This window comes from Lepisosteus platostomus, chromosome 5, assembly GCF_059453375.1.
Source record: "Lepisosteus platostomus isolate fLepPlt1 chromosome 5, fLepPlt1.hap1, whole genome shotgun sequence".
NCBI classification, from domain to species: Eukaryota; Metazoa; Chordata; class Actinopteri; order Semionotiformes; family Lepisosteidae; genus Lepisosteus; species Lepisosteus platostomus.
In genome coordinates, this window is record NC_142615.1 from 24800876 (window position 1) to 24814422 (window position 13547).

At 45.8% G+C, this 13547-nt stretch overlaps 2 non-coding genes across 2 annotated transcripts; one reads left to right on the forward strand and one right to left on the reverse strand.

The window, feature by feature from the left end:
* The first annotated feature begins 1212 nt into the window (after window positions 1-1212).
* trnaa-agc (transfer RNA alanine (anticodon AGC)) lies at window positions 1213-1285 on the forward strand. The gene has a single exon. It is a non-coding gene; the product is annotated as a tRNA-Ala (tRNA).
* A 758-nt stretch (window positions 1286-2043) lies between these two features.
* On the reverse strand, window positions 2044-2115 carry trnap-agg (transfer RNA proline (anticodon AGG)). The gene has a single exon. It is a non-coding gene; the product is annotated as a tRNA-Pro (tRNA).
* Between the last annotated feature and the right edge of the window lie 11432 nt (window positions 2116-13547).

The following is a 13547-nucleotide window of genomic DNA, read 5'->3' on the forward strand; positions in this document are numbered from 1 at the left end:
ACCTTCATCAATAAGTCAAGAAAGCTGCAATTACACGACTGCCTTGCAGACGAAGGGCAGTGAACTGTGCCCGGTAAGAGGGGAACAAGCGGCACTAGGTGACGCCGAGGCATAAGTCCCAGCGAGGGGGGTTGGCTTGTATGGTACAGCGCTTGCTTTGCATGTATGAGATAGCAGGATCAATTCCCGCATCCTCCAGGTGTGTGCTTAGAGCTTGATGTGCCGAAAGGTGTCCTTTAGCCTGTGGTCCCGCCTTACATGGAGAGCATCGTGCAGCTGTCAAGCGTTTCGCAGCCACGCCCCCTTTTCATCTTCTCTCTGGCTTAAGCGTCACTCCGCCCCTCTCTCTTGACATTTCATGTCAGCATGTCAGAAGTCCGAGTGACATTTTTAATGGCTGAGTGAGGGCACGATGCTGAAGCAGAGAGGCCACTTCAGCCACAGAGACTTGTGCTAGGTGAGATCTTAAAGACGGACTCGCAACAGAAACAGACCAAAAATGTATCGGTGAGATCAAAAGGCAAATGCAACATTCAGCAGAGGGCGTCTAAAGATTAGGGAACGGGCGACTGAAATCCATGTGAGGCAAACTTTCCGGTGTGTGTACTGCAGCTGGGCTTGTTGGCGTAATTGGTAGTGCGTCAGTCTCGTCATCTGAAGGGCCTGAGTTTGATCCTCACACGGGGCAGGGCTGCTTCCTCTCTTGCTCTTTTCAAACACTTGCGGCAACTGTTCACTCATAACCACGTCTGGAATGCGTGACCTTTACACGGGCGAGAAGCAACGCCGCATCCCTTTTCTAAAGAACATTCACATTCAGAAATAAGTCAAGAAATTTGCCATTACTTTCGCTCGCACTGCTGTCAGCCTGCCCATGTTGCCAAAGAAAGATTCACTCGGCGTCAACATGACAGAACAGCGATCACTTGAAAACAATGTTCCACACTCCGTAAGCAAGAACTTCAGTGTTTGCAGTCACCCGATATGCCGATAGTCAAAGGAGCGCAAAACACGAAGCGTCAAAAGACAAGATGAGTTGATGGAAAGAGCGTTGAATTGATGAGCACAAAAGTTCAGCTCGTACAATAGGCAACGAAGGTCTCAGCGTCGTCATCGCACTTGAAAGGACTGCCTTGCAGACCAAGGGCAGTGGGCGGTACCCGGTAAGAGGGGCAGAGGCGGTAAGACATGATGCCGAGAAGCCTGAAGCAAGGGGGATTAGCTCAAATGGTAGAGCGCTCGCTTAGCATGCGAGAGGTAGCGGGATCGATGCCCGCATCCTCCAGGTCTGAGTTTGGATCTCCGGAAGCCCGGTGCTCTTGTTTGGCTTCTGCGACTTCTGACAGGTGCTCCTCCGTTGCGGAGAGAATGTCCTTCAGTTGTCAAGCGTTGAAGGGCCACACCTCCTTCCCAACCTCAGTCTGCACTGAGTGCGTCTCCGGCATTTTCTCGTCCAATTTGTCAGCTTAGCAAGTGAAAAGTATATCCGAGTGAAAACAGTGCTGATAATACTCTCACGAATTGTTAGAAGACGTGCTTTTGATCATCGATTGCTTAACAATCACATTCGTTCGACTTGAGCAATCAAGCTCGTAGTTTTCCTTCAAATCTTGAAAGCTCTCAGTGAGAACATCATAGGCTGCAGGACGCCCCGTAACTTGATTACTTCAACAGAAAGAAGAGCAGACAGCTCGACAAATATGTGAGGCGCAGAGAGCGCAAGGCGAGCCGCACACGTTTCGGTGGCTGAGAGAGGGCAGTTTTTGCTTCTGCATTTCCCAAGTAAGGACGCATGACAACAAGCGATCGCGGTGCTCATCTACGACACAGTGGTGATGAGTTTTCAGTACGTGTTCTTTTGAACGAGCAATGAGGTTGCAGCCTTGGACAGCTGACTGCACGCTCTCATTGTGCCACGTGATGAGAATTCACCAGGCTCGTTCAGTCATTAGTCACATTCCATCGTTTGCCATAAGCAGACGCTGCGAAGTGATGTGGATATCAGTTCCCAGTCTTGTGGAAGAGGAGGAAAAGAGCACATGAGGGCTCGTCCGGGAGTTGAACCCGGGACCTCTCACACCCTAAGCGAGAATCATACCACTAGACCAACGAGCCACAGCAGCACTTTCCATTTCAATCTGTCAGCGAGCTTGAGGATGGGGAGAGGCGCCATTCGCTCGTCCAGTCAGACCTTCATCAATAAGTCAAGAAAGCTGCAATTACACGACTGCCTTGCAGACGAAGGGCAGTGAACTGTGCCCGGTAAGAGGGGAACAAGCGGCACTAGGTGACGCCGAGGCATAAGTCCCAGCGAGGGGGGTTGGCTTGTATGGTACAGCGCTTGCTTTGCATGTGGGAGATAGCAGGATCAATTCCTGCATCCTCCAGGTGTGTGCTTAGAGCTTGATGTGCCGAAAGGTGTCCTTTAGCCTGTGGTCCCGCCTTACATGGAGAGCATCGTGCAGCTGTCAAGCGTTTCGCAGCCACGCCCCCTTTTCATCTTCTCTCTGGCTTAAGCGTCACTCCGCCCCTCTCTCTTGACATTTCATGTCAGCATGTCAGAAGTCCGAGTGACATTTTTAATGGCTGAGTGAGGGCACGATGCTGAAGCAGAGAGGCCACTTCAGCTACAGAGACTTGTGCTAGGTGAGATCTGAAAGACGGACTCGCAACAGAAACAGACCAAAAATGTATCGGTGAGATCAAAAGGCAAATGCAACATTCAGCAGAGGGCGTCTAAAGATTAGGGAACGGGCGACTGAAACTTTCCGGTGTGTGTACTGCAGCTGGGCTTGTTGGCGTAATTGGTAGTGCGTCAGTCTCGTCATCTGAAAGGCCTGAGTTTGATCCTCACACGGGGCAGGGCTGCTTCCTCTCTTGCTCTTTTCAAACACTTGCGGCTACTGTTCGCTCATAACCACGTCTGGAATGCGTGACCTTTACACGGGCGAGAAGCAACGCCGCATCCCTTTTCTAAAGAACATTCACATTCAGAAATAAGTCAAGAAATTTGCCATTACTTTCGCTCGCACTGCTGTCAGCCTGCCCATGTTGCCAAAGAAAGATTCACTCGGCGTCAACATGACAGAACAGCGATCACTTGAAAACAATGTTCCACACTCCGTAAGCAAGAACTTCAGTGTTTGCAGTCACCCGATATGCCGATAGTCAAAGGAGCGCAAAACACGAAGCGTCAAAAGACAAGATGAGTTGATGGAAAGAGCGTTGAATTGATGAGCACAAAAGTTCAGCTCGTACAATAGGCAACGAAGGTCCCGGCGTTGTCATCGCATTTGAAAGGACTGCCTTGCAGACTAAGGGCAGTTGGAGGTTGCTGTTTTGAGACGGAGGCATTGGGATGGTGGGCCGAGATCTATTCTTCTTAAGGAATTCTTCATCGTGAAAGATCGGTCCACAGGTCATCCAAAGAACTCAGGGAATCATGTGCTACTGAATGGAGTGAAGTGCTGAAACACATGACATGCCCCCTTGATCTCACGTGCTGCAACATGCTAAGCTACCGTCCACACCAGGCAGTGGGGCTTCAGCAGAATTTGCTACGCCACCTGCAATTACATATCCAGCTGCACACATATACATGGCCCTTCTTTCGTTTTCAGGATCTCAAAAAAAAGCTTAGCTTGGTTTTCCTGCCACCTGATTGACCTCATCTCCCTCAGAATGTGCCCCGCCACATTCATTGCTGAAGCAGGACGAAGGCTAACGGACATGTCAGAACAGTGAGGTTCAACGATCTCTCCAAAATATTGTGGTTGTAGTGGAAAAGATATGTTTTAAATTGTACCTTGGTATTTCAAACTCTCTCTAGAATGTTATCCATTTCGATTTTATTTTGACAGGAACTGTTAAAAGGCTAATGACACTAGATGAAAAGAGATAAAAGAAAACACAACGTTTCAGCCGTGGAGGCTTCTTCAGGTGTGAGGGCTCCACGGCTGAAATGTTGTATTTTCTTTCTTTTCTTTTAAGCATGGAATAGACCTATTACTTGTTCCTTTGCAGCCTACACATGGTGATGCAGCTCCCCAACTGAACTGCTAATGATACTAGATGCCTGGTAGTTTGTGGTACTTGGTTATCGTCTTATGTGTGCTCAAACTGCATATCTGTTGTAGCAGCGAGGCTTATTAATAAGAAAGAATTAAGTGTTCTGAGCCTTCCCAAATGAGGCCCCATCTCTGTTCATCTCTGTGGTGCAGCGGCCCAGCACTGAGCTTCGCCAATGTGATTCAGCTGCTTCCAGTGCCTTTATTGGAGTGCGCTGATGGACCGTGCTCTCTCTCCAGAGACCAGCACGCCTGTCATGGACGGAGCAGGTAAGGCGGCGCCACATTCTACAGCCCTCTCCACGCAATCGATGAAATCGGGCTACTGAAGTGGAGAAAATCGCCTCTCCAGAAAGTGCAAATATCATCTTGGAGACTATAAATCCTATTGCCGAAGGTCAGCCCTGTCTACCAGAGTAACGCTCCCACAGCGATGATCAGCTCGTCTCACACGCGAGAAGTTTCGGTTGGAAACAAGCGCCCCCTCTTCTCGCACGTTTTGCACGTTCGAGTAGTTTTAATGCGGCTCTTTCGTACACGGTGCTGATCTTTTGGAAAGCAGGAGGCAAAACCGAGTCGAACCCGGGCCGCCTGGGTAAAAACCAGGAACCCTAACCGCTAGACCATATGGCAGCGAACAGCCATGCTGTTCCCGGCATCATCGGAGCAAACTACGTAAATATGAGAAAACACGCAAGAGAGTTGTCACTCAGAGTGTCGAAGGGTCGATGTATACTGGGGGTCAGTTGAAATGCAACGTCAGGACTTTTCCAAATTATGTCACACGAAGAGAGCACAGCCTTTTCCACCCTGCCATGCGTGTATCGGTAACTCCCCGTGATCGTATAGTGGTCAGTACTTTGCGTTGTGGCCGCAACAACCCCGGTTCGAATCCAGGTCACGGCAGAATAGGGGCGTCTGCTTTTACTACTTGCACGAATGAAGGCAAAAAAAAGCCAATCGATGTGAACGAACGGCGCTTTACAGAGGAGTACTGCCTGACTGGATCGTTGATGAGCGACAGAGGCCACTCCGACCCCTTCTTGGTTTTCTTCAATGACTTACTAATGATCTTCTTCACATTCGCCCATGCAGGGGAAGCCAGTTACACCAAAGCAAACGCAAGTGCATTTCAAGCAGAGACCAGGAGGGACTTGTTTACACTGAGAGTGGGTGGAGAATGGAACAATGCGCCCAGCCCTGTTGCTGGAGCCGATTCTTGATGAGATCTTGGGCTCACTAAGAGGCCCCCTTTGGATGCTATTCTTTCTGTTGTTCTTGCAGGTCCTGCGCTGCTTTTGAGCCGACAGAGCTCGTCCTGGTCTGTCGGCACAGCCCAATTGCAAATGATCAGCTCCGCATACAGAAGGAACATGCATTTGGTACAAGAGTGCATGAAGGCACCGGAAATACATTGGGAACAAATGACCGGTCGCTCAAGACCTCTGTGAAGTACAGGAGCTTGCAAGAAGCAGCTGTTTCCGCCAGGTCTCGAACTGGGGACCATTCGCATGTGAGGCGAACGTGATAACCACTACACTACGGAAACGGTTGTAAACCATGCCCAGCGGCCCAGTGCTGAGCTTCGCCAATGCGATTCAGCTGCTTCCATTGCCTTTATTGGAGTGCGCTGATGGACCGTGCTCTCTCTCCAGAGACCAGTACGCCTGTACCGGGGTAAAGTTAGCTTGAAGTTCGAAAACGATTTTGGCATGCCTGTAGCGCTTTCGCGAAATCTCTTAGAGTTACAAAAACACATGCTTTGTGTATAAAATACATTGTGAATGCTTTCTCAGCCTTCACTTTGTCATTTTTATGACATTTTTTTGACCATGCTCACATTTTCTCTTGTCCATATCTTTGCAATAGAAGCACAGAACGGCTTCAAACCAAATGCATTTTAAAGACCACAACTTGTGGATATTTCAACAGCCTCTACACCAAACTATCAGTGAGCTAATCATCTTTTTTAAAACCTCCAGTTTTTCATCGATGCGTAATTACACACTAACTGGAACCCGGGGACTGCTGTGTGCACACGTTCACAACGCGAGAAATACTGTTCAATACGGCTTTGTGCGAAAAACCCATATATGACCATAGGAAGCAGAACAGCGCAGTCTCCAATTAGCCAGACTGTAAGCACGGGAATAAAGCTTTGTTTGATTTCTGAAACCCTTCCTTTACGTTCTATTTTCATTCAGGTGTGGTTCAACTATATTGACAATACTACTGACAGCAGGAAGTTTAAAATATTCTTTTCTCAGCAGCTTATTAAAAACAGCTCCCATGATGTTCAAACCGACTTTTTACACAGAACACTGACACAGCTTTGTGTTCTGAATCTTTTTTTCTCGTGCTTTTATTTAATGTGGCACAATGCACTGGTATAGGGGTATTTTGTTAACAAACAAACAAACTACTGCAATGCTCTGCTCCCTGGGGTATCTAAATCTACTCTGAACAAGCTGCAGTATGTCCAAAATTCAGCAGCCAGAATCCTGACCAGATCTAGTGCAAGTGTTCACATTACTCCTATCCTGGAGTCCTTGCACTGGCTTCCGGTCAAATTCCGCGTAGACTTTAAAATCCTCATGCTCACCTACAAGGCTTTACATGGCTTGGCACCTCAATACCTGTCTGAACTTTTATCGCCCTACTCCCCACCTCGCAACCTCCGCTCTTCAAATTCTGCCCTCCTTACTGTCCCCCAAGCCCGTCTACATTGTATGGGCGACAGGGCCTTCTCCTGCTATGCCCCCAAGCTCTGGAACTCCTTGCCCAAGGATATTAGAGAGTCACCTTCTCTAAACTCCTTCAAATCCAGACTCAAAACCCTCCTTTTCAGAAAAGCCTTTACTTAACTGGTTCCATTCTTCACCCCTCTGCTCTTCTTAATACCATCTTCCACGGTCTCCTCTATTGTTATTGTTGTATTGTTGTAATTATAATTGTGTCCTGTCTTGTGAAATTTTCTTATTTATTGTTGTAGTCTTCTTATTTATTGTTATTGTCATCCTGTAAAGCGCTTTGAGAAGCCACCTTTAAAGGCGCTATATAAAATAAAGTTTATTATTATTATTATTATAAACCAATAGCATTTAAACCACAGCACCCACAATGCTGCAAGTAAGTGTTTTGCACACTAAGCAGGTCCTCTGACTTTTCCCAGCTTTGTTTTGGTTTTTTTAAGATAACAGTACAGGTAAGACACTGGGATAGGGGGGTCGTCTTCATGGCTCAATAGCATTTCAAATACAACAGCCACACTGCTGAAACCAAGTGTTTTACACACCAGTCTAGCCCCCTAACCTTATACAACCTTGCTGTGGCTGTGGCACCTTTCTTTATTTTTTTATGATTTTTTGAAGATAACACTACAGGTAATACACTGGGACAGGTGGGTCGTCTTCATGGCTCAATAGAATTTGAAATACAACAGCCACACTGCTGAAACTAAGTGTTTTACACACCACACAGGCCCCCTAACCTTATGCAACCTTGCTGTGGCTGTGGCCCCTTTCTTTATTTTTTTATGAAGTTTTCAATATGGCACCATTAGACAAGCGGTACATGGGGATAGGGGGGTGCTATTCACGAGTCAATAGCTCTTCAAGCACAACAGCCACAGTGCTGCAACCAGGTGTTTTACACCAGACATTTCACCTAACCTTATACAACCTCGCTTTGAGTTGTAGAACATTTCTTTATTTTTTTTTACTGTAATCAAGTGTTGTGCTCACTAGTCAGGCCTCCTGACCTTTCACAGTCATGCTTTGTTGTGTGCAACTTTAATTATCTTTTTAGGATTTTTTGAACATGGCAACTTCCACCGAGATGGGTGGGGGGTGTTGGGGTGCTCTTCAATAGCTTTTTCATCTATACACACAAATGGATGTAACCAAGACACTCAGAACCTGTCACGCAGGGGCTGACTGCTGAGGATAGGGATCCAATGCGGTGCCCTTGGTAGGGTTGGCGTGAGACACAGGCATAATCGGAGTAAACAGGCAGGGGTCCGAGTCCGGGAAGGCGTAGTACAGGCATAGGCACAGAATCGACAGGCGAAGGCGTAGTCGAGGTACTGGCAGGGGTCGGAGTCCGGGAAGGCGTAGAAGTTGCGTTGGTAGACAGAGGTGTAAACGAAGAGACAGGCTTGGGTCAGGATCTGAGAAAGCGTAAAACAGGCGAAGGTACAAAATCGAGTGTCTAAAGCGGTAGTCGGAAAAGCGGGGTCGAGGTCCAGGGGAGAAGTCGTAGTAAGTCAAAGGTGTAGTTAGTACATAAGCTCCGGGAGAGAATCTCAATCGTGAGCAATGACCGGGGGACAGATGAGGGTTTAAGTAGAGGACTGATTGACGCATGGACGTTTGGTACGGAGAGAGCTCGAGGGAATGCGGGAGCGCTTGCCTGCGTGAGGGAGATTCGTGGCAAAACCAACAGAATCAACCTGAACTCACAGAAAAACAAGAATGCCCCCGAGACACCTGCACCCCCCCCGGACCACTCTGGTATCAACACTCCAAAACCCATCCATACCAGCTAACAAGACTCAGAATCGGTGCAACCCTCCAACCTGGACCAAGAGCAGGATGGGACAAGTACCTGCACCACACTACGCACCCCTCATCCAGACCAGCAGGACAGCCATACCACAGACAGCACCATCATGTAACCCCCCTGTTCATTCCAACAGGAAAGCCGAACTGACCCCCACCAGCATGGCGACGCTGCAGCTCTGGTTACACCAGCAGGCCCAATGGGCTCAGAGCTGGGGGACATACAGATGCAGCCATTCAAAATGCGTGGGCGATACCGCATTATTTTCCGGTACGCTGTACGCAGTCTACCGCAAGTTACCATTAAATACCGCGAGTTACTGGTAAATACCGCTAGTTACCGTAAATTCTCCTATAATATGACAAGCAAAATAATAGTATCCGGAATTTCGGCAAGGTGGAGCTAATAAACTCAACCTCTCATGTTTGAGCTGTGGCCATCAAAGTCTTTAACGAAGGTATTACTAAAAGTATTAATAATGAATGACCTTGGACAAGCTGTAAGTGTAAACTCAAAGTATTGCCCTGGTCAACATTCTTTTTTTCATTGACCGTCTTTGTAAAAGTAACACCACAGCATTTCGCAATCACGCATTTGTTTCCAATCATGCAAAGTACAGTAATTTTTGAGAATCGATTCACCATGCCTTTCACATGCTCATAAAAGAGATTGATTTAGGAACATAAACATATTACTGTATGAAAACTGTACTGTATACAGTATGTATATGTATATTTAATGTCTTAACTGTGCCCGTTTAAGTATTGAATATTCATATCTAATTTTACCACTGAAGGGAAATCTTAGTAGCTGAGCATAAAAAGAATAGGAGCATACTGCAACGCGTGTGAAGGCCATAAACGATATTAATTTTGGAACATAAACATACAGTATATGGCTGGTCTCGGTACTTTAAAGAAAACATACACGAAAGATGGTTTCATTATGACCAGAATCGGTCTTGAGATATTTTTAACTTGATTTACAGTATTTGAGAGGTATGTCTTAACACCGATTCTACAGTACGTAAATACTGCTCACGTATGTTTCTAGGTTTATATTATGCATTTCATACGGTCAAATTACTTTTGAGAAACTAATAAGAAGCGCGAAACGGTATGCCCAGGGCGTTTTAGTTTATTTTTACTGGAACTCTGCTTTAACAATGTCGCCGTGGATTGATTAGAGATATCAAGTACATACAAGTAATTTTTTAAATGTTGTAGTTCGTCTTGAAAAAATGTTACGAGTACATCATCTATCAACAATTACACAGGTTCTGTTTCCATATTGCGGATTTTGGTTACGTAATATGATTTTCTAAATTTCACGTTGTGAATATATGATTTGGGCAAACAGAGCCGCAAAGAAGTACATTATGGGTTGTTGTTTTTTTTTTGCAGTTTTATCTAGAACAAGCTATGCTTAAACCTTTGTCTGATTCTTGTGAAACTATCCACACGACAGTTACAGTACCTAGGAGTTGACTTCAGTGATGTCACTGATGGGATGTTTCTAAAAATCCTTCCTCTGTAAAACGTCTTCTCTAGTTGTCCTGCATATGTATTCGGTAATGAAGCTGTGTGTTCTGTCATGGAAATATAACTATCAAGGAAGACACAAAAGAGAGTTCTCACCTGAGTAAGGTCTTTATTTCAATATTGCAATATTGGGAGCCCTGTGGAGACATCACTCCTGCTCTTTGCTCAGTTCGTTTGTGACCTTTTTACAGTGGGAAGCATGAATTCAGGACACCTGGCACCCCCTCCACCTGAGCGAACACCACCTCTTTTTCCTGTCTTTCACCAGAATCCAGTCTCCTTATTCATGCATTAGTTCCTACAGCACAGGTAAATCCCTGTGGGCTGGAGCCCAGCATTTTTCTTAGGGTTTTTTTACAAGATTGGTCAACAGCTGGGTCACCTAAACAGCTGTCTATCACCCTAATAGAGAATGGCCTAAAACTGTGATTATAGCGAGGAGCATACAGTTATTTCCATTCTAATACATCTGAGTTACACTCAGACTGAAAGCAGGGCTATTTACCCATGCCAATAAACCTAAATAATCACCTCTATCAAAGGGGATTACTCCCATGAGCATCTTTTATAGCATTACAATCCCAACATGAGCTCTGGTTATTATTTGTGGCTGACTGATAAAGTATTGATTCCATATCCCCATTTTATGTAAAGTAAAGCTCCTTACACTTAACAGGTACACTGTCGCCCCCCCTCAGGAAGCTCAACAAACACAGAAACAGTGACAATATAATAATTAATGTTCACTCAGTCTCTGGTGCAGTGAATCGGTGTCGGCGCAATGCGTAGATCCAGCGATCTCATCCTGTCACTCAGATGGCAGAGTCGGTAGTCAGTTGCACTTGATATGGTCCTTCCCAGCAGGGTTGCAACATCTGGCAGGGTATATCTCCCTCACCACACCCACTCGCCAGGTATCAGGTCGTGTCTTCCCTCTACTGGAGGTCTCCAAGTGTCCAGCACCTGTTCACCAGCCCCGTGCACCACTTCAATTAACAACCTACAATACTACAATAGAGAATTAGCAAATTCAACAATCCATTAGCCAAATTCATCCCTCCAGGAAGTTTCGTTGATTGGCCTGTGATGATATCAAACAGGCTCTATTACACAGTTCTGTTTGATCCAGCCCGCATCCCATGGCGCTCCTTCAGTCTGATGTCTAGTCGATCTTTTAGAGTTCTGTTCCTTCATTCCACTGTTCCAGCAGACTGAGGGTGATCTCAGTCCATCTCACCCCGAATAATCCAGCCACAGCCTGTCCCTTGATCATAATACAAGCGGTAGGTCAGTGCCCACCGAGGGCTTATCTCCATCATCAAGTGTTTGGTAGACACAGAGGCAGTGACAGCAACCCACTGGGAAAACAGATTATAAGAGCCAAGGTTTCCCTTTACAAATGTAAATTGTAAACATTTGCTACTGCATGAAAGGTTTCTCAGGAGCAGGCCGTTTGAGCTGTAGCACCTGCACCTGAACTGTAGTTAAGTTCCTTTGATAAGCATCACATTGAGATACCACATAAGTGGCTACTGCTTCAAACACGGTCCCCACCCAGGTTTGGGTAACCAGCACACCATTTGACTCGCACCCAGGTGTCCAACTGAGTGCATTTGTCGAGCTACAAAGGGCATTAGGCTGTGAGGGCATGCAGGGCGTCCAGTGTGCTGGCAGCACCACACACTTTTCTAACCATGTCCTTTTCTCTGCTTTAGAGGCCTCAGCCTGAATATCCTGTAGCTGTCCCCTTTTCACCAACAGAGGTCTCACAGGGGTCTCAGACTCCTGTTCTACCAGGACTGCGCACCTGACAGCTACATCTGCAAAGTTGTTCCCTCGAGTTACTGGAAACATTTCTTTATTATGTGATTTACACTTTACCACAGCTACTTCAGTCAGCAGCTGCAAAGCTTCTAACAGTTCAGAGACAAACCCAGCATTCTTAACTGGAGTCCCTGCCATGTTGGGGAAATCCCTATTCCTTCACTGCCATCCAAAATTGTGGCATACACCAAATGTATATATACAGTCTATATAAATTGCTACAGTTTTCCATTTAGCATATTTACAAGTTTCAATTAAATCTTTTCATTCGGTCTGCTAGTTCTACACCAGATTATTCACAGTTTATACAGCCAGGCAGGTAGCCTGCACAACACATAAACACGGCCCCTTGGCCACCGCATCAAGGGGTCCTGAATAATAATAACCCACTAGACGATGCCTATCTCCATGCTCCTGCACCAGCACAACGGCTCACAACCCATTTCTTTCACTTACATACAGATTACATACAGATGATCAGTCTGAGGGAATCCAGTCCAGGGCCAGTGCCTGCAAGAAAGCTTGTTTCAAAACATCAAAAACGGTTTCTGCTGCAGGGGTCAAGGCAATTTTGTCTTTAGACTGCACTACCCCCCTTAAACCAATACGTCACTAGACAAGCTCGTTCTGAGAAGGCATTCACCCTGGCTTTATCATGTAGTTGGTTTTATACTCCTTTTTCTTCCTCTCAAGATCCAATACTTGGAGTAGCCCGGCCTTATGGATTCCCTCATTAGGTAAAACAATCACAATATCACATAACTCTATTGAGTTAGTTTACATAAATGCTATTTCATGCAGTAATTCCTTATAAAATGCTGCAGTCTGGGCCTAAAATAGGTCTGGGGTGTCCCCCACCCACATCAGTAGTTGAAACTGTACATATTTTCCCAAGCAGACTGTGACAGCTTATATTTGCTTTAAACACAACCCTTGCACCCCTTCTCCTGTAGCCTCCTGTTACCCGTTAGAAAACTTTATATCACATCTTTATGCTGTTTTAGTCTAAAAACAGGACAGCTGTGCTCCTGTGTCCCCCAGTTACTGCACACTGTAAGATTATTTCAATCCTGAGATAAATTTAGGAAGGCTACAGAGGTGTTTACTAGATTAAAACTGTTAGTTCACACACGGCTCTCGTTTCAGCTTCTGACATGGTCTTTAATTGTGAAATCAAGCCTCTTTCTTCCAATTTCTCCAAAAAACACATTTTTTTTTAGTAACTGCACACCAGCTTATTAGTAGTTTTGTCTTTGAGGTTTTATATCTCGGTATAACATTAAAGTCACACAATAATTTCTAAAAACTGGCGGCTCCCTTTTCTCCTCCTTGGGTGTCTTTTTACCTCCCATTTGCAGTGCTCGCACTTCTGCATGCATGCTTCGCGAGTTATTAAATCAAATCTGTCTCCGCTGTCCGTAATATCAGGAAAGCATAGTTGTACATTCTTGGCAACATCAGGTTTTAACCCACTCAAGTAAATTTGTTTTATTACTGTGGAAGTATCTTCATTCACTTCCTTTTCAACGGCTAACCCTGAGTATACTATCCATAA